This window comes from Rattus norvegicus, chromosome 16, assembly GCF_036323735.1.
Source record: "Rattus norvegicus strain BN/NHsdMcwi chromosome 16, GRCr8, whole genome shotgun sequence".
NCBI classification, from domain to species: domain Eukaryota; kingdom Metazoa; phylum Chordata; class Mammalia; order Rodentia; family Muridae; genus Rattus; species Rattus norvegicus.
Genome location: NC_086034.1, coordinates 86,526,581 through 86,548,399, shown reverse-complemented (window position 1 = coordinate 86,548,399; position 21,819 = coordinate 86,526,581). Strand labels below are relative to the sequence as shown.

Here is a 21,819-nt window from a genome sequence, read left to right as displayed (position 1 = left end):
AAAATACTGGCACAGGAAGAAAGACTTCGGGAAAGCGATATAATTATCTGTTCAATTTTTCTCCCAGACTGAGGCTATCACATTAAAAAGGTTTAATTAGCAGCCAACCTCTGCTGAGAGCAAAATGAAAATAATTTGGCTTTTTGTCACACACACGCATATAAAAAGTGTTTTGGTGGACGACACTGTGCAGTTCAGGAGGCATTGCTTTTCTTCACCGCTATCTTCATCATCACCACCATCATCACTATTACCATCAACATCATCACCACCACCACCATCATCACTATCACCACCATCATCATCATCACTCTCATCATCACAATTCCATTGAGAATTTATATCTGGAAATAGATTTGCAGTATGAGAGGGCTTGCCTGTTTATTTTTCCAACTACCAGCACTGGAGATATATAAGAAAGAGCAACAACGTTTAGAGAGAGGAGAGAGGAAGCAGGGGAAGGAGAGAGAGAGGGAGGGGTGACCACAGTATTTACTGGAGCTGTGGCTCCAAGTACTGAAGGTTTGTCAAGAGAAAAAGACAATGGGGAGTTGGCATTTTCACCAGGGTAGCACCACTGATAATAACTAAGACATCTAAACAAAAGACAAGCTATTGAACTAAAAACATTGTTGCTCCTGCCTTGTAGCCAGCACTAAGGAAGCAGGCAGATCTCTGTGAGTTGGGTGCTAGGCGGGTCTACACACCAACTTCTAGGCCAGCCAGCACTACAGAGTGAGGTAGTCTGAAAGAGGCAAAAAGGGCATCATTGTGATCTGTTAAACTAGGGAAAGAAAAGACCGGAAGCTGCAGAATTCGAAGCAGTAGGATCCAGTCTGCCTTGACAAAAAAGAAAAAAGAAAAAAAAATCTACAAAACGTTTTCTCCTGACTCTCCCAACAGAAGTACACACCATTTATTGGTCCTAATGGTAAACAGATTATTTTTCTGACTGCCAGACAATACAGAATGCTTATTTCATTCCAGTCTTTTTCTGAGATGTGTGTCCCACGAGATACCTAGACAAGCAGTTGATGGAGGCAGAATCCACTAACAGCTGCTTCACCTGGTTGAACGTAGCTTCACGCTATATCGTGGTGCCTCATATGAACTCCACAGCATCAGGCTTTTGCCCTAAACAATTCACTATCATATTTATTTCTGTATCTCTAATTTGTTTGCTTCCCAACCCTGGATCTGTATTCAATTTAGATGGAAATTCCGCTTTAAAGGCATTCAGTTTCACTTTGTAACTGAAAAACAAGATCAGTCCCGGGCAAAACAATGTCATCCAAAAATATTAAAATAATGCTGAAAGCAGAAGGGAGGCCACGAGAGTCCTGGCTCACACAGAACAGGCAGTGCTGGGGAGGGTAGATGTGCTCGGCAGGCTCTGACTGGATCTATATAAAGCCTTCTGGTCTGCTACCTGTGACATTTCTGTATTTTGACCTAAACTGTCAACCAGCAAGAATTTCCTCTTAACATTTCTTCTCCCATTGGCAATTGAGTTCGGTTGCATAGATGTTTATTATGGATGGAACAAAAATCCAACACATTTCAGGGCCTTCGTATTAAATCATATGACCCCTTCAGATTTGCTGCGCTCAACCTAACTTACTTTTAATTCACAAATATAGATGCCTGTTATTGATGATAAACAATTTAATTAGACTCCATGGATAGCGGGGCTTGCCTGTTAATCTCGGTTGCCTGATTTAAGAATGCCTTGTTTCTGTTTGGAAAGTTTTCTAGATCCATTAGTCCTTAGTTGTCGAGAATGGAATTACGAGGATGAATGCTCTCTCTCTCCCAGCTCTGCATGACACCTGTGGAGTATTCGTTTGATGTAGGTCCCTACTACACCACACTGTAGCTCGGGCATGGGCATTTGATGTAGGTCCTGAAGCTCAAGTACGCACTTCCTCCAGTATAATAAAATTTCAGCTGCATTGTTCAGTACATGAAGCATGTGTTGGTAAGTTTGCCATTGCATCTACAGAGCTGACTCTGGAGTGACATCGTCGACATAAAGACTTTGGTGGCAAACTCCACTCTTCAGAGCTCTCCAGTAAGTCCTCTCATTGACTTACTGAGCTTCCCTTAGTCTCTCTTCTATGACCAACTGATGTATTCTGTTTCCTTGCTTGAACTATCTGTGCACTGACCCCGCTATCTCTTCCTACGAACTTTAAGTGTCAGTGACACTGTTTACCTTATGGTCCTAGTTTTTTCCCTTGCAATGTGAACCCTAAGAAGATATGCTATCCTTTCTGGCATTAGAAATGTGTGATTTTCTTATCTCAAATATTATAAGGCCCAATTTATTTGGACAATTATGCTTGTGTTATAAATGAATAAGATCGATCCATTCACCAGGAAGTGCTTGTTTGAAGGTTTCAAATTCAGACAATAGCCAGAGCCTTTGGAAGTCGTGGTAGTCCTTCTTTCTAGGGGCTTGAAATTAGGGTTTGTTTTTATTTGTTTGTTTTGTTTTGGGTTTTGTTTGTTAGTTTGAGAAGAAAAGCAATTTTTACTTGAAACAAAAAATTACCCTTTAATGTCTTCCTTTCTTCCATTATCCCTCATTCCCCTTTTTAACACCCTGAACCACCTGTTATGCTACTATCAGATCTCAAAATAGTGTCTGTCCTTGACATGTGCATGTTGCAGGCATAGTGTAAAGACCTGAACATAAGGTGAGTAAACAAGGCCACAAACCTTGACTTTAGTAATCTTACAACACGGCCCTTATGGAAGGATTAAAACATTTTTAAATGTTCAAAAGATGAACCAACACGTTCTTGAAAGATATGTAGGCCAAGTTCCTTGTTGGTTCCAAGAAAGAAGAAACTCTCACTATTTTTGGAAATCGGGGGAGAAATTGAATGTTTATCCTGAATAAAGGGTTTTGAAACATCCTATTGTTGAGACATTTTCAATCATTGATTTCAACTGGCAATCTCACCATTGTTCAACTCTCTTCACCATGTTACTCTTGTTCTCCATTTCTTAGGAAGCCTCCAATTTTCAAAATAAAACTGTTTATCCATAGCTAACGATTTGCCCTTTATATTAATCAGAATTCACAATAAGCTGAAGATCATGGGAAATAAAAATAAATTTTATAAGAAACCAAACAGACCACAGTAATACTAACAATGGTATTTTAGCACAAAATATAGTCCAAACCTTTTTGTAAACTATAGAATAAAATAGTTGACTGAAAAGAATGCATTTGTTTTGTGAAATATTGAAGGCAAGGCCACAAGAACCATTCACAACGAATCAGTCTCATTTATGTCTACATTCAAACGTTGGTTAATTTTCACCAAGACAGAAGTAGAATGAAGTTTATGTGACCTAAGGAGACAGGAATGGTTGTGCTGGCTCTGTTTGTACTGTCCATGGTGCTGGGCAGGCACTGCTTACATTGCACTGTCCGTGGTGCTGAGTGGGTTCTAGGGTTAATGCGAAAGACAAAGATCTACCAGAGAAGCAGACTCCTCACACAATGAAGCTAGTGGTATAAACGCTTTTGACTCAAGAATGCATCCTAGGAAACGTGATGTTTGCCGATCTGCATGTTTCTCATCAAAACCTGGAATAAAACACTTGATGCTACAGCAACATATAGTAATGCACTCATGGAGGCCATATCTCCTCCAGAGAAGTTTGTAACTCTGATTAATCTTTACAAAGGAATTCCTTTTATTTTTAAGTGATGACAGCAGATAGGAACATACACACAGGGGGAGAGAGAGAGAGAGAGAGAGAGAGAGAGAGAGAGAGAGAGAGAAAGAGAGAGAGACAGAGAGACAGACAGATAAACAGAGACAGACAGGCAGACAGAGACAGAGAGATTCAGAGGTAAAAGTCTTTTAGATCCTATAGAATTGGGATTATAGATGATTGTGAGTCACCAGACATGAGCACAGAACTTGGACTCCCTGTAAGTTTACTTCATGCTCTTAACTGTACGCCATCTCTCCACCCCACCCACCCCACTCCTGTCAATCTTTTGTGAACTTGATTCTTTCCACTCAAAACTACAGCAGCACCAATAGTGTCAGCACAGCCTATGGACTGCAGAAACCCTTCTGAGACATTTCCTCTCTTGGGAGCCACATATTAAATACTCAATGAGACATTCTCCTACACATTTTAAACAAAGCACTGAGTAAATGTCTTTACAACATGCAATTTAAACCACTCATTGGCACTGGACAATGAAAGTGTTTTTATATGTGAGGTCTATGATATGACACTCAGTTACAAACAAAATCTTTTAAATTCTCTTGGACATCTGGAATAGTTGGAAGGAAGTTGAATTAAACACATGCAATATAGGCATAGTGGTTCTCTATATGTCTCTTCCCTTCTTAAGGACTTTACAACAATTTCCTATAAAATATAACATTTATAGACATCCAGGGTGCCTCATACATATGATAGTTTTGTAGGTGTCATTATCACCACAAGCCCTACCATAATGATATTTAATCATCACCACCAATACCAGCATCACCCTCATGTCTCATTGTCCATTCTTAATGCTGAAATGAAACTCAGATTTTCAACCCCTGAAGAATCGCAAATATGTTATGGGAGGCTCCTGTTTAAGACTTTATTCCTGTACCTTGACAATAAGTGCATTACTATTTTATATGATTATTTAATATTCTAGACAACCAAAACTCTGGCCTTGCTCCTGAGTGATTTGAAGGATCATCTATTTCTGCTATCAGATCAGTCTCCATATCTACCCTGCTTTATAGAATCACACCATGGGCTGTGCCTTCTGAGCACCTGCGAGTGGGTAGTGTGACTGAGAGAGTTAACGTTTGGTTTTAATTTTTTAATTAATGAAAACTAAGATCTTGATAGCCAAGCACTGCTAGTGGATACTACAAATGAGGATGATGGTTTCGTGAACCACCACTAACATGACATAACAACACATCTCTCAAGTGTGGTGTCTCCTATTTTCAGCATCTCCTTCTCAAGACATAGATACATGCTAGTTTTATCCATTTTGGCTCTGTGGTGGAACTGCTGTACCATTGATATCAGAATGAGACAATGAGTTCTCTATTTTTCTTCAGCATCTCATTCCATGAGACTTACACATACTACTACAAAAGGGTAATTTGCGGTTGTAGGTGGAATATGCACTACTAATTGGATGTCAGTTCTTCCTAGGACACCTTTGTTCAAATCTGATACTTGGGTCAAATATGTCAGGTGACTGGCACTGGAAAGAGAAGACACAGGTTACCCTCCTTCTAATTGTCTTCTCAATAACCCAAGCCTGTTGGTGTGAGCTAATATGTTTGCATGTGGCATCAGTGTGTAGTTTTGTGAAGCAACAAAGATGATTCCTTTCAGCATGCATTTCACGTGGATTTTAAGTATAGAAAGAGGACCTGTGATTCTTATGTTTCAGAATAAAATAGTCTAGATTCTAGTAGCTTCTTGAGAAATCATTTCAAACAACAGCTTTTCTTGCATTCTTTTTCTTTCTTTCAAAAATTGATTTCTCCTTCTCATGAAATGCTGTAGCAGTTGATGATTATTTAATCATCCATTTCCCCCATCCATTCACAACTTTAGGGAAATTGTTGCATCTTGCATGTCAGTGTGTTTCATGGTCTAAAAGACTGATCTTTTATTGGAACATCACATAATGTTCACAGGACATTCTTCTAGGACTCCACCCACACCAATCTCGGCCATCACTCCTCTGCTGCATTCGCTCTAACCTAGCATGAAGTGAATGTATTCATGAAGGAAATTCAGTTAGCTGTATAACATCCTATCACCTTGGGAACATCTAAGTTTGTTCAGAATTTGCTTGGCAGATCGTACAAAAAGAAATAATATTAGGGCAGTTTGCAAAAATTTCAGAGTGTTCTCCATACTACTTCTAAACACTGCCTTCTATAGGAACATAAGTGGAAGGGACAAAAGAATGTTTGTTTTAACTATCGACATATCTTTTCTTTTCTTCAGTAGGAAACATGCCTGGAAATAACAGATAGATTCTAATGAAGATGGTCAACAGTGAAATAAGGATATGGCAGGGATCCTACACAGCTATGACACCTATAAGCCAGAATAACCACCATCTGGTACAACCACTTAAGGGTGCAGTAATGGTACACATGCTGTAATAGCAGCCAGCAGCTCTCCAGTCCTACACAGGACCATTCAAGATGAAAGTCATCCCTGGTACTAGAAACCAAGCCAACTCTCCTGGACTAGTGGAGTCACGGATCTTAGAAAAGAATTTACAACGCCACTTTTTAAAAACAGCATACTCCAGCATTACATGATAAATCTTTGTCCCTTTGCCTATGTATTCATCACTCTTCATGTGTGAAACATTTCTTACAACAGACAAAGACCACTATAAGAATAAAAAAAGGACTACCGATCAAAATGTGGAGCCCAGTCCCAATTGATACACATACAACACAACTCTCACACTTAACGCTGAAGGAACATTGCAAAAGGCAGAATGGAAAGACTGTAGGGGACAAAGAAAGGAACAGGGAGTTTGGTGTGACACTGGGATGCTTATGAATATCAAAGAAGCTGTGCCCATGATATGGGGTAGTCTGCCCTAAGGAAGAGCAGACAAATTGATTATTCAATCCCAAATAATACACAAAACATTATACAGACTGAAAAATGCATATTATAAACAAAAGAAAAAGAGGCCATGAACTTGACTGGGGGGCTACATAGGAAGGAAGAAGGAATAATGTAATTGTATTTTAGTCTTAAAAATAAAAGTATATGTAAAAATTAGAAGAACATGCTAATGGAGAGAGGAGAGTTTAGATGGACTTCAGAGAAGCAAAAGCCTAACTTTTATATGGAGGATCTGAAATTGCACAAAACAAGCCCCAATAAAATATTCAAATAATCCTCTAATAATATCAATGTACTGCATGCCAAAATATTTTAAACTATTTTCACCTAACTTAAACTGAACCCTAAAATAAAAACAATGGCTAAAAATTTCATCCCAATTTGGCAAAAAAAAAGTATCTAAAATGTCCCTGAATTCAGAGATTTCTACCAGTCTTTTTGACTTCCACTAGAAGAGATTGTAGTAATAGATTGTGAAATTTCCAGGAATGATTCAAAAGGCAGAAGGAAGAGGCCCAGGACTAACAGACAGCAATAAGGGCAACTGAAGAGAGAAGGTCTAAGATTCTGTTGGACAAAAGTCATAAAAAAACTAATTCTGAGAATCTGAATCAAGCAGAGATCCAGGATGAAGCACAGAGTCCTTGGGAGTTAAAGGAATTTTAATGTAAGAGGTTATTTCTTCAGGGTTATTGCTTGTGTTTAAAAGGCAGAAGAGACAACATAGACAAACCCAGTGGCATAAACCACCCAGCGTCGTCTCCATCTCCCTCTTCACTTCTGGGAGGGGAATCTGACCAGATGGTGCATGGCTACACTGATAATCTTACTGTGCTAGAAAAGGGGGGGAAAGGCAGAGAGATGTCATGCCACGTAAAAGGCTCGGGTGAAAAGGTGCAAAGCTGTTTCAGCAGATGCTCTTCAAATCATTTCTCACTACAGCTGCAGCACCTTAATGCCTTAAATCCAAAGGCTTTCCCTTGTACGCTTCCAAAGATGGCATCCGGCCTTGCCCACTCACAAACAAAGCAGACAATGAGCTTGCAGGTCCAACGAGCTACACTTTACCTACATGGAGAAGACCCCCAGGCTGCCCAGAAACCTGAGGCCACAGAGAGTGCTGCTCTGCTCCCCAACAAACTGAACACTTGAGGTAGCACTGCAGCCCCAGGACATGCCTGACCCAGATCTGCTGTATGAAGATCCTGTACCCTTCACTGCACCACCACTGCAGCTTCTGGGTTATGCTAGACGGATCTCTTAAATGCACTGTTAATTTAATTACATTCTTTGGAGTACCCTCACTCTTCAGAAGACAGCACTTCACACACTGACTATCCAATGAGATAAATGAAGACAATGGATGCTTCTCAACTTCAGATGACAAAACGATAGGCTGCCTCTACTTCTTAATCTGTGGAATGCAGTTTCACTCTCTGTGCTTTCTTAAGGAATCTAATTATGTCCCAGTGAGGGTTTTGATATAAACAGGCAATACTAGTAAATTGTTGAATACCTACATGGCTTATATCTTACCTGCTCAGCACCCTGCCAGGAGCCTCATGTGATTTATTTTATAAAATATTCTCTATAGGGTGTCAGGTCTACACAGTTATTATCTTTTCTCTCATAGGTAAGATAAATGTTAGAAGGGGTGAAGAGGATAAATCCAGCATCCGCCAGAGGTCAAAACACTGTTTTCAGGACAAGTTAGAGGATGGGATTTCATGGCTGGCATTGAAGGCTCTAGGGATGACTCCTATGACCAGGATAATTCCTCACTAGTAACTTCGGCTGACCTCTGGATAGACAGAAGTCACCGGAACAGAAAAGTGGCAAAGCTTCTCCCAGCTCTTAAATCTTTCATGATCAATTTTAATGTAAAGTGTCCTTCTCCTGGAGAAACTCACAGATGTTATCCAGCCCAGGAAGTTGTGATGAGCACATCCCTCAGATCTCAGCAGGGAAGGTCCTGCACCTTCCCTGACCCTTCCAGACTAGCATTTTGCTAGTCACTGTGAGTCATCTTTTCCTTGGAAAACTGAGTTGCCATACAGAGAACAGCTAACTGTGGGGTGCCTGACCCCACTTGATACACCTACATCACACCTACACCTATGCCTACACCCTAACCACACCGTACACCACACCTATAGCACTCACATCACACCCTATACCACACTTATATACTACACCCACATGACACCATACACCACAATTACACCATACCCTACACACCTACACCACACCTACAGTGTATCTATACCACACCCTACAGTTATGGCTCAGTAAACACCAGAGAAGAGGGAGTGGTAAGAGCTGGAGGAATAAGATGCCTGCTGCTAGATAGACCTGAAGAGGAAGCTGCAGCCATGAAATTACAATATGCTGCCTAATTAAACACAATGCATAACGATAAATCCAGCTGACCCCACGGGAAAATTTCACAAGGTCCCACCTTTAGAGGAAGAGTAACAGGCAGTCAACAGCTACTGCAGAGAGAAGAAGAAATAGTCTTTTCCTAGGATGAACCTCCAGATAGGTCATTGAATCTCAAGTACCCAGAGGTCATCCCTAAACACACACACACAGATGAGTAACAGTGAATGTATTCTACAGGATCTATTTATTGATACATATGTATAATATACATATATATGTATGTGTATACATATATACACATGCATACAAATATACATATGTATAATATACATAAAACTGTGCATACATATATACATATGTACAATAGACATATCTATGCAAGTGTTTAACAAATATAATTACTAAAAATCAGCTATAAATCTGAGAGGTACTAAGGGAGGACACAGGTGGAGTTACAGTGCAGACAGCAAGCTAACTATTAAATATAACACTTATGCATGGGATTCCCAAAACATATGGGAAGTACAGACTTCTAAAATTAGAGGAGATTTTCTGTGGCGTTGTGTGTTACATCTGAGAGGAAGTAAATGAGCCTCAAGTGGAAGACATAGAAGATCCCCACCCCCTGATTTCTCTGACGATGCTTTGTCCAAGTCTGAGAAGCTAAGTGTACAGGTTGCAGTTGACCTCGGAAGATGAAGAGCAGGATGTGCAGCAAGGGATGTCCACTGAGGGAGCACTTCAAACCCGTTCCTGCCAGTCTCAAGGGAGACATCAGTATCTCCCATCACCATTCATCAATGCTCCTCCCTCAAGACCATTCAGACTGTCTCGGAGGCATCAGACTCATTAGCATTTCTTTCTGTGAAATTATTAGCAAGGACTGGAGAGTGCTGAAAGGTTCAGGGTTAGCCAGAATCTTGGCATTTGGAAAAGGGATTTCAATTCACCTGGGTCTGTGCTTCCTGATTTCAAACGGATGTAACAATCACCCCATAGAATGAGTCTCTGCACAGTCCCATGGAGTTACACCTCAGTCTTGCCTTTCCCAAAGTCTTTAAGGGCTGGGTAGAAAAGAGTAGCTGTCTTCATTAAACTCCTTCTAATTCCTTGCTCAGATCCACAGAGCGCTAGAACTGTGCTTTGAGAGAGCTGTTTGGTATCCTGACTCTTCAAGTTCTGTGCAGGCAAACAACATTGGGAGACATCATTATGTGTTGCATGCCAAAAATACTTCCTTCCATAAAGTGGCTGTAAAATGACCGGGTTAGCAATAGAGAGGGGATACGGCAATATTTAAATAGGAAAGTGTTTAGGAGGAATGGTTTATTGACTAAGATTACTGTACACTAGTTGCAGACCTGGCCATAGAGTACAGTCAAGTAGACTTTGGTATAAAGAGAACCAAAGCCTCCACTGTTCTTACCAAGAGCTGTAGAGAAAAGGACCTAAGAAATGTTTCTTGGCTCTTTTTTGGGGGGGATGCTCATTTTAATAATTTCTTCTGTAAGGGAAGAGGTCAAAACGCCATTAAGTGAGAATATTGAACGTGGGGAAACCAACTCCCTGCTGTGTTTGGCGGAACAAGAATTACCAACTTTCACTGCACACTTGCTGAGGCCTGCCCCCAACATCCACAAGCAGCTCTTCCACCAACCTCAAGACATGCCCACACGCCGTGTCCCTCACAAATGTCCTGTCAGAGCTGTCTTCCTCTGAGCCAGGCTCTTTACACAATATCTGTCTCCTCTCAACTCCATAACAGTAGTCACATCCACTAGGGACTAAAAAAGTTAGAAATCACTTTTCTCAATGACAGCCACAGATGTATCATGCAATCTGCCTTACTCTCCGGCAGCAGTCCAATGTACTTTGAATCTATAATTGCATGAGTACTGCACTGAACTAGAAATGTAAGCCTCACCTGGGAAGTAATAGAACTGAAAGAACTGAGGTCTGGCCATAGAACTACTAAGTGAGCAAACCTGAGGGTAGTGCCCAGTGATCTCCAGTATGGATCACCTTTCACTCGCAGAGCAAAGGGTGAGGACAACATGAACTGGAAGCCTTATAAAGAAGAGGAGAACTCGGGAAGCCTAGAAGCATCTCTGTAGAATCAGCAGAGACAAGTGTGTTGATCAAAATAAAGCACAGCCTGAATATGCTATATCTATTGTCAGTGTATCATAGATATTGCCAAGGTAGGCAAAGAATGGATGAACTCAACAAGCCAGGATAGAGCTGGTGAGTATCTTTAGCCTTTATCCCTCCTATTTCAAATTCTTTCAGAAATCTGGGGAGAAAGCAAAGCACCATGGGAACATCTGCTGCAGATGTCAGATGCTGGTTTGTTCACTTTTGCTGAGGCAGCCATGTTTATGGCGTGGCAGTGAATGGGATTCAATGTACTTAGCTTTGCTTCATTTCTCCTTCTTAACCCATTTATGTTTGACTTTTGTCTCCAAAGCTGAAGTTTGCAGCTCCGATATGCTCTCTCACAGTTAGACCCACCATTCTGCCTGCTTACGGGCCCCAATGATGGAACTAGCCTTTCCCTTCTGTTTCTGGATTCTGCAGCTGAACTGTATCACAAAGCAAGGCTCTGCAGCAATGACTTATCCCTCCATGAATGTCCAAAGCTTCAGCCTAGCCTTGTCAAGAGTGTGCTGCCCAGCTGTCTACCCACTACAGAGAACTTTTCTCTCTTCAACTGTAATTGGCCATATTCTCTATCAGCTACGACCCAATCATTTTGTCTCTGAGATACAAAAATATGATGCATCATGTCCTTCTTCCTAAGGGTATTATTCTAGATGGTATCCCTTGGATATCAGCCTCCCTACCCTGTCATTACAGTCTACAGCTGCCCCTGATCCAAGCCTATGCAGATCTGCCTCACTTGAGGAACAAAAGGCTCTCTCCCCCTTACTCTAAACTCACCCATGCTGCTATACTTGGGGATATATAAATTGACAGTATCTTCAGAGATCATTTTGGAGAAAATATCTAATCAGCTTACTTAAACAGGGACCTTAAGGAAACAGGATTTTGTAATGCTGCAGAGAACAAATGAAAATAATACTTAGAACTGTATCATTGTTCGAATGTGTAATGTCCCTCTCAGGCTCCCATGTTCAGACATTTGATTCCCAGCGGGTAATGCTGTTTTGAGATGGTGTAGAGCCTGTAGAAGCCATTGACTAGCTCAATGATACGTGTAGGAATGAACCTAGTTCTATAGACTAGCTCTGCCTCATATCCCCACTATCCCTGTTGAGAGCTACCATGCTTTCCCCGTCATGATGGGCTAGATCCTCAAAATGTGAACCGATTGGTCCCTGAAAGGAGAAAGGTAACTAATGAAAGCATAAAGGAAAACTAAATACTGGGTCATACAAAACATGAGAATTTTTTTGGTCAGTAGACCTGAGTCTTAGGTTCAGCATCAGCTTCAGCTTCCTTAACTAACAGAAGATTAACCCCCACCACCATCCTTGTTCTTAACCAGGCCCTTCACTGCCTCATTTGTGACCATTAGCTATGAAGCTGTGGAAGTACAAGAATGTTAAAATTAGCTAGTATTTAAACTCTAGTCTCTCAGTCACCTGGCCCACCCATGCTTGCTAACCGTGTGTATCTAGGGAGTGCCACTGGACAGGTAATTATATTTCAATTATATTACAACTCTATTACATTACTTTGCTGTCAAAACAGTTTATTGGTAGGTGGTAAGCATTTTCCTGGCTACATGGTTTTGCCTAAACACTTGAGGAATTCATCCTAAAAACATTGTCATAGTCCCAACTGTTCGCCTTTGAATTGAATGGTGAGAATTTGCAAGGCTGCCTTGTCTCCAATGGGTACAGGCAGCTACGATCTCTTTTGAGACTCTCCCCTTGTCCTCTGCAGGGCTGCACGATCTCCAATATGTACTGCATAAATATGTTTACATTTCAGGTTACCAATGTGTCCTTATTTTAGTCACCCTTGACAACTGCTGAATGCCTGTGGAGGTCAACGATGGATACATAGCTTCTGATCTAGCTGGATCCTTTGGATTTCCTAGTGTTTTATACAATTAATCGATGCTATCGCCTGATCTGTCTCCCAGCTTGTACTGCAAGGCCTTCCTACCTCTTCAATCGGCTAAATGTTCTTCTTTGCTAATCTACCATCCCAGCTCTCCATTCTCCACAGCCCTTCTCTCTCAGGAGATTCTTAAAACCCCAAAGCTTACTTAGAAAACTCTGCAAAATTTAATCCATTCTGATCTCTTGCTCAGCTCCAAATCCCCACTCTACCTGTAAATCTATATTAATAACTAATACCCAGACAGAACTTGAAGCATAGTCAAAATCAAGTCCTCACTCTTCCCATTCTAACTAAATTTCCCTCTCCTTTTCTTCCTCGTATGTTACCTGGAGACATGGCTGGAACATCCTGCTGTATCTCACTCAGTGCACCCACTCCCATTTAATCCTGGTCTTGCACACCAGGCATCCCTCCCTGTCTCTAGCAGATTCCAGCAGATGCTTTGCAGAGAGGGTGTTATTCATCTCATCCTGTCAAGATTACTATACATGTGACTGCAAGGCCGACCTCCCCAAACACAACAACTGCCCTAGGCTATCTTGGGTCCTCTTTCCCTTGAATTGCTTTCTTTCTCTTCAGATCACCCCCATCCCTGCTCTCTCCATCTCCAGCCTGATCTACTCCCAGACTCATGACTCCTTCATTTGTTACCAACATTCAGATGCCTCACCCACCCTCTCCAACTTGACACATTTTTCACTCTGTGGCTCTGAAGCCTTCTTCCTTATTAATATTCTACTCGGGAAACTCACATGAGATATCTCTGCCTTATTAAATCTCCATGAAGGCACAATGAACCTGTTCAACACTGGAGTAGTTACAGTTCCCAGCATAATGTGCTGTAGTTTTGATAACAGTCACAGCCAGTGAGTTGGATCTTTAAATTCTTCATGCTGCCTGATCCATGACTACAGTAGTGTGTCAGCTAAACCCAAAAATGGGAGGAGTTGGCTGAGGACTGGGAGACTAATAATTGACCTAATCATTGTCTATTTACACACACACACACACACACACACACACACACACACACACTGCAGTTGAGACCATGTCCTCCTAAGGACAGACCACTCAAAAGAGAAGTCACATTGGGTTGAGAGTAGTGGTCACAGCAACCTTTTTTTTTCTGCTTTTATTTTTTTTTAATTTAGAGAATACTTTATTAGTTTTTGTAATCAAACCCACGTAGATAAGACCTTACATATTTAATACAGTGTGTTATCCCTGTACAAATGGAAAAAACTTAAGTTCAACATTTCTAGACCAATATGGCTGTTAATTTCTGTACAGTGCCAACTCAACACAGTAAACAGGGATACTTTTTTCCAAAGGTGACAGCACAGCTAAAGTTTCAAAAAATTCAAATTATATATCTGTATATATATATATATATTTATATTTATATAAAAAGACCAATAATAGCAGTGTGTTATGCATCAACAGCAGCAACAGCTTTTCCAGGTTCTGCAGTCATCTGAACAAAACTGTAGAGACATCCAGCACACTCTATTAAAAAAAAAAAAGTAAAAAAACAAAACCCGAGAAAACAGCACAGTTCTGTTACTCTTGTAGTACCTGGCACCATTTTTTTTTTAAATTAGCTTCTCAATCATCATCTGGAAAGAAAACATTCTGAGCAACATCATTAAAAACAGCTCTGATAAAGCACGGTCACTACTACGTATCATAAAGCAGGTACAAGCTATTTTACATCCACAGAGGTATGATACAGTACTGTCCTACATCTATAATACTAGAGGATACAATTTAAAAGGCATTATTTGAGACTTGATTCTACTTTTCCAGCAGAGGGCCCAAAGGATGGTGTGACACAGCTTTGTAAAGAAACATACTCTAGACAGGATTTCCTTTCACTAGTGGCACAGTTCTAAGGATTCATTCTCTCCATGAATATCAGCTAAAACCGTTATTAAAAAAATGAAATATCCCTAGAACAAAACCGTATAACCACTGGATTCACATGAAGATGACCTAGTGGAGACAAGCTGGACCTCACCTTACCAACAAGCTATCAAATCTGTTATGTTTAAACAGTGAGACCTCCAAGGAAGGAGATGCCAAGTAGTGCTTCAAAGCTTCGGACCACAATCAAACACAGCATCCTTTTCAACAGAAGCAGAAGCTCATCTGAATATGCTCAAGGATGCTGACATCAACATTTAATCATCTCCTCACTCATCCAGGAAGAAGGGGAGATCAGTTACTACTGTACTTTATTGTGTTCAACCAAATCACCATGTTACAAAAATAGCAAGCTGCCATAGTAAAAAATAAGGCTCCTCTATCCAGCACCAGATAGCATCATTTTACTTTCAAGCCTAGAAATTGCACACTTGTATATAAACCAACCGATGATGAGGATTGAGAGTTCATCTTGGTGGATTTTTCCTTTGATGAATATGAAGTGTCCTTCCTTACCTTTTTTGATGACTTTTAATTGAAAATTGATTTTATTTGATATTAGAATGGCTACTCCAGCTTGCTTCTTCTGACCATTTGCTTGGAAAGTTGTTTTCCAGCCTTTCACTCTGAGGTAGTGTCTGTCTTTGTCTCTGAGGTGTGTTTCCTGTAGGTAGCAGAATGCAGGGTCCTCGTTGCGTATCCAGTTTGTTAATCTATGTCTTTTTATTGGGGAGTTGAGGCCATTGATATTGAGAGATATTAAGGAATAGTGATTATTGCTTCCCGTTATATTCATATTTGGATGTGAGGTTATGTTTGTGTGCTTTCATTCTCTTTGTTTTGTTGCCAAGACGATTAGTTTCTTGCTTCTTCTAGGGTATAGCTTGCCTCCTTATGTTGGGCTTTACCCTTTATTATCCTTTGTAGTGCTGGATTTGTAGAAAGATATTGTGTAAATTTGGTTTTGTCATGGAATATCTTGGTTTCTCCATCTATGTTAATTGAGAGTTTTGCAGGATACAGTAACCTGGGCTGGCATTTGTGTTCTCTTAGGGTCTGTATGACATCTGTCCAGGATCTTCTGGCCTTCATAGTTTCTGGCAAAAAGTCTGGTGTGATTCTGATAGGTCTGCCTTTATATGTTACTTGACCTTTTTCCCTTACTGCTTTTAATATTCTTTCTTTATTTTGTGCGTTTGGTGTTTTGACAATTATGTGACGGGAGGTGTTTCTTTTCTGGTCCAATCTATTTGGAGTTCTGTAGGCTTCTTGTATGCCTATGGGTATCTCTTTTTTTAGGTTAGGGAAGTTTTTTCTATGATTTTGTTGAAGATATTTACTGGTCCTTTGAGCTGGGAGTCTTCACTCTCTTCTATACCTATTATCCTTAGGTTTGATCTTCTCATTGAGTCCTGGATTTCCTGTATGTTTTGGACCAGTAGCTTTTTCTGCTTTATATTATCTTTGACAGTTGAGTCAATGATTTCTATGGAATCTTCTGCTCCCGAGATTCTCTCTTCCATCTCTTGTATTCTGTTGGTGAAGCTTGTATCTACAGCTCCTTGTCTTTTCTTTTGATTTTCTATGTCCAAGGTTGTTTCCATGTGTTCTTTCTTGATTGCTTCTATTTCCATTTTTAATTCCTTCAACTGTTTGATTGTGTTTTCCTGGAATTCTTTCAGGGATTTTTGCGATTCCTCTCTGTAGGCTTCTACTTGTTCTCTAAGGGAGTTCTTTACGTCTTTCTTGAAGTCCTCCAGCATCATGATCAAATATGATTTTGAAACTAGTTCTTGCTTTTCTGGTGTGTTTGGATATTCCGTGTTTGCTTTGGTGGGAGAATTGGGCTCCGATGATGCCATGTAGTCTTGGTTTCTGTTGCTTGGGTTCCTGTGCTTGCCTCTCGCCATCAGATTATCTCTAGTGTTACTTTGTTCTGCTATTTCTGACCGTGGCTAGACTGTCCTATAAGCCTCTGTGTCAGGAGTGCTGTAGACCTGTTTTCCTGTTTTCTTTCAGCCAGTTATGGGGACAGAGTGTTCTGCTTTCGGGTGTGTAGTTTTTCCTCTCTACAGGTCTTCAGCTGTTCCTGTGGGCCTGTGTCTTGAGTTCACCAGGCAGGTTTCTTGCAGGGGAAAAGTTGGTCCTACCTGTGGTTCCTAGGCTCAAGTTTGCTCGTGGGGCACTGCCTAAGTCCTCTCCGCGGCGGCAGCAACCGGGAAGATCTGCGCTGCTCTTTCCTGGAGCTTCCGTGCACCAGGGTTCCAGATGGCGTTTGGTGTTTTCCTCTGGCGTCTGGATGTGCACAGAGTGCAGTCTCTTCTGGTTTCCCAGGCGTGTCTGCTTCCCTGAAGGTTCAGCTCTCCCTCCCACGGGATTTGGGTGCAGAGAACTGTTTATCCGGTCTGTTTCCTTCAGGTTCCGGCGGTGTCTCAGGCGCAGGGGTCCTGCCGCTCCCGGGCCCTCCCCTACGGGAACCCAGAAGCCTTATACAGTTGCCTCTTGGGCCAGGGATGTGGGCAGGGGTGGGCAGTGTTGGTGGTCTCCTCTGCTCTGCAGCCTCAGGAGTGCCCACCTGATCAGGCGGTGAGGTCTCTTTCCCACGGGGTTTGGGAGCAGAGAGCTGCTGCAGGCCGGGATCTGCGGGTGTGGGACTAGCAACCTTCTTAATATATGTTGTAGTACCACCATATATAGCAAAACTGATGAACACACCTGTTTCTTTTCTTCACAGAGGCAGCCATCTAGCTTATCCTACTTGGGTACACTCAAAGCCACACTGAAGCTGGACGTAATAAAATAAATTGCTTATTTACTCATTTCTGTCTGTGTGAATTTAGTGGCATTTGTGGGCAGTCCACATGTAAGAGAGGTAGCAATTGGAATTCCAGAATTGTTTTATCCTAAAGCAAATATTAGGTTAACAGCGTTGAACTTCTATTTTCACTGGATCTTGAGGTATATTAAGTGACTTAAAGTAACCAAAACATTCATTTGGAGAATAAGAATTAAGGATGGGCTGTCAACACCATGCATGGTATGAACTAAACTTGATGAAACAAAGTCAACATGCATGAAAAAAAAAAAAGATCAGGCTCCTTAATGACAATCCAAGTAAGCCTGACATGGCCCTGCTGACCTATTTTCTGCAGTCATCATGGGAAGTAAGCAGGTTTCTGGGTATCTCACACTCCTTCCATTCAGTCTAACTGGGTGAGTGCTTCCAGACACAGGGAAAAGGTAACTGAGTATGCAGAACCACGGGAGCTAAGCCGCAACTCCAGACTCCCCCAAAGGCTAGGAGCATGCATTTCAAGGGAAGTAAGGAAAAATATTTCAGTTCTGTATATGAGAATGAATTCAGCAGCCTCCATACTGCAGTGCCAGTCTCCTTGCCTCTCCTCCTCCTCTCTCTCCATAGACAGACAGACAGTCAGACAGACAGACAGACAGACAGACACACACACACACACACACACACACACACACACACACAGAAAGCACCTTCATTTCCCAGGATTCCCTGTTCTTCACACACACACACACACACACACACACACACACACACACACACACACACACAGCACCTTCATTTCCCAGGATTCCCTGCTCCTCAATCCTGTTGACCGGATTTTCTCCCTGTGATCTGCTCAGAATGTGATCTGATTACTTCCTCCAGCAGTATTCTGGGAAGTGATGGAACTGCGCTGTGTCAGTCCCCACCTTCTTCTCCTAGAACATGTGAAGCTCAGTGAACAGGGGTAGAGGAGCTGGGGATTGACCGAGGATGTCCAGTAGTGATGTCACACCCCCAGTAGAGTGTCTTACACGTTTCCAAGCTTCTTGTAACACGAACCTGCTGTGCTCTGTGCTTCTGTATACTGTTTGTTAGCGACAAGATGAGGAAGCCTCCATTGTGCATCCAGCCCTTTATGCTTTAAAATGATTAAAAGCTCAGAACACTGCGTTTACGAAATTAGTAGTGACTTTTAGGCAGAATTATGTTTAACAATGAGCCAACTACAAAGAGAGAAGAGGGACAGAGAGAAACAGAGACTGGGAGAGGGGTTGGGAGCTTATTCACTCACTCATTAAGATGCCTAGAAAAGCACGATCTCATGAGACAAAACGTGACACCTACATGTCTTCTGTAGTCACAATCCAAGCTGAGAGGAAACATGTCTAGGAATGGGGAGGGGGTGAGGGAGGTGGAAGCCCATGGTGCTCATATGACAATCTTAAGCTCTGTGTCTTGCTATAAGGCTGCCATGTCTTACATGTCAAGAGTTCAGACAGTGAATGCAGTATAGTCCTGACTCCAGAATGAAGCTAAGACACACTCCTGGGAAAAGAACTTCCTGCCCCTGCTCTCGGGGGACTCCCCTATTAACTGCCAGGTTCCTTGTTAAGCAGTCTGCCTGACGTATCCAAACCCAAACTAGATTCATGGTTCATGTATTTGTAATACATTTTTCAAAGCCAAATAAAATATCTAAAAGCTACATCGCCCAGGTTCACACTCGTACCTGGATGCCTTGATCTCTGATTAAAAACCACACTTATTCATCAGGAGCCTGAGGACTAGATGTGAGTGAGTGAGCGAGCGCAAAGGCAAAGTCCCAGTTTTAGATGTGTGGGCATCCTCCCAACCATGATTCTAGCCCATCAGCTCAAAGAGTGCAATAAAAACACCTGGAAAGGGGTTGCCTGGAAAGACAAGAAGTCACCGGGGATATGGACATTTGTCTTATGGGATTTTCTTTAGTAAACTCAAAGAGGCTTTAGAAATTGAATCTTGACATCTGCTAAAAAAGGATACTGAGGTAACCTGCTCAATGGGAGAGATATATCAGCCATGGTTGTAAACCGAACAATTGTCATCTTGCTGCAGATTACCAGCTTCATCTGCCTTAGTAACAGATGAATTACACATGGTATACACACACGTAATAATAGTGTATGATGCTTCCGATGCATACTGTATGATATAAGTTCATAGCCTTTTCTATGTTTATGTAATGTGAATGTTAACATATGTTAACATACATATCTATTATACATAAATTTCAGTGTGTATAATATAGTAAAATGTATGCTCTAAGTATAAATTTTATGTATTGAATTAAATATGCCTCACAAACACATTTTAAAATCAACAGGGCCAAACCACCTTAAAGTAAGTTGCCTCCTCCACCTTGTTATCCCTTGTAAAGCTACTGCCATATTAGGTATTGTCTTATTTTCCCTTCTGTGTGTGTGTGTGATAAAACACTCTGAACAGAGGCAGCTTAAGGAAGAAGGGGTTAATTTTACCTTGAAGTTCTGGAGGGAAGCAGCCCATCATGGAGAGAGACTTGGTTACAGGCAAGGAAGGCACAGAAGCAGGAGCAGGGAACTGGCTGGTTAAAGTGTATCCAAGCTCAGGAGGCAGAAAATGAGTAGAAAGTAGAGATGGGATATAAAACATGAAATTCAGTGCAGGGGAATAAGGGGGGCAATAAGGGGGATGTATAAGGGGAATACCTGTATGGGGGAAGGGGAAAGGATGGAATGGGGGCTTATGGACAGGAAACCAGGAAGGGGAATAACGTTTGAAATGTAAGTAAAGAGATATATCTAATTAGAAAAAAACATCAAATCCCATGCCCCAGTGACCCACTTTCTTCAATGAAGTTGGTAAATGTTCCATGACCTTCCCCCACATCTTGCCCAGCTGTAACCAAGAGTTCAAACACATGAACCCATCCAGGACACTTCACCTCCAAACCACAAGCATAAATGCATCTTAAATTTAAAAAAAATATTTTAAAATGTAGTCAAACTAACATGTCCTATGCAAGTGCCTTTGGCATTCTGGTGAGTTTCTTTATGGTGAACTTCAGGGGACAGATGTCCCAAGAATAATCCCAGTCACCTCTTATATTTACTGATGTCTGCTGAGGATAATACAACCAAGAAATTCTCTTTACCCTAATTACCTACCACTTCGCTTCACAGTACCTGCTTAGTGTGTCTCCTACTGTGTGGTACTTGAAGATCAAGCACCTATATATTACATGAACAATGAGAGCCTGCCTGCTATCTAATTCCCTAGGCTTCAACATGCAGAAAACGATCGAGCTTCTACTTCATATTACTATCCTTCACTATTCAAAGTGACTTCTTTGCAAAAAGCTATTGAGAACTTTGCTGAGACAAATATATTAGTATTTCTCCCATTTTGTATGTCAGTGGGACTCAGGCTGAACCAACAATCCCACCCACATAACCAATGATTGCAGCTACCACTGTGTGAAAATAAGATGATTCTGGTCCCTCTGTTGGGTTTCATTTGTGTTTTCTTGGGCTTTGTTTATCTTTCAGAGTTGTGCTTGGGATAAAACTCAATGCTTTGGGCATAATAGACGAGAGTTTTATCACTGATCTATACTGCCAGACCTTGAACTAAGTTTCATTATTGGGGTGCCTGACATGAGTTTCCTTTTAAAATCATAATGAGCATGGTATAAATTAAACTCTGGAGTTTAATTTGGTGTGAGTCATTCCCAGGAATTCTGTTACTGGTTCAGTTCACTCGCTGGGGTCAAGCCTGGGTTATGTAATTCCAAGCATTCTAAGTACCCATTAGTTTCCTCCAGAAGTATTGCCTGGTATGAAATCTGTGATATCTCTTTAAATGTTTACGGATACCTCCTATCAATTTGCACACTTGGTGTACACTAACACTCGTGTGGATGATTTCGAATGCGTTACAGCCATTTCCTT

At 41.3% G+C, this 21,819-nt stretch overlaps 1 protein-coding gene and 1 long non-coding RNA gene across 3 annotated transcripts in view; both read right to left on the bottom strand.

Moving 5' to 3' along the window:
- Nalf1 (NALCN channel auxiliary factor 1) overlaps positions 1–21,819 on the bottom strand; it is a 522,611-nt gene that overhangs the window by 389,751 nt on the left and 111,041 nt on the right. The gene's annotated exons all lie outside the window — the stretch shown is intronic.
- The window catches only part of LOC134482427 (uncharacterized), a 203,434-nt gene that overhangs the window by 111,529 nt on the left and 70,086 nt on the right, over positions 1–21,819 (bottom strand). Inside the window, exon 2 of the long non-coding RNA XR_010058520.1 lies at positions 1–21,819. This exon is cut by the window's left edge and continues 111,529 nt beyond it; it is cut by the window's right edge and continues 46,009 nt beyond it. This is a non-coding gene — a long non-coding RNA (uncharacterized LOC134482427).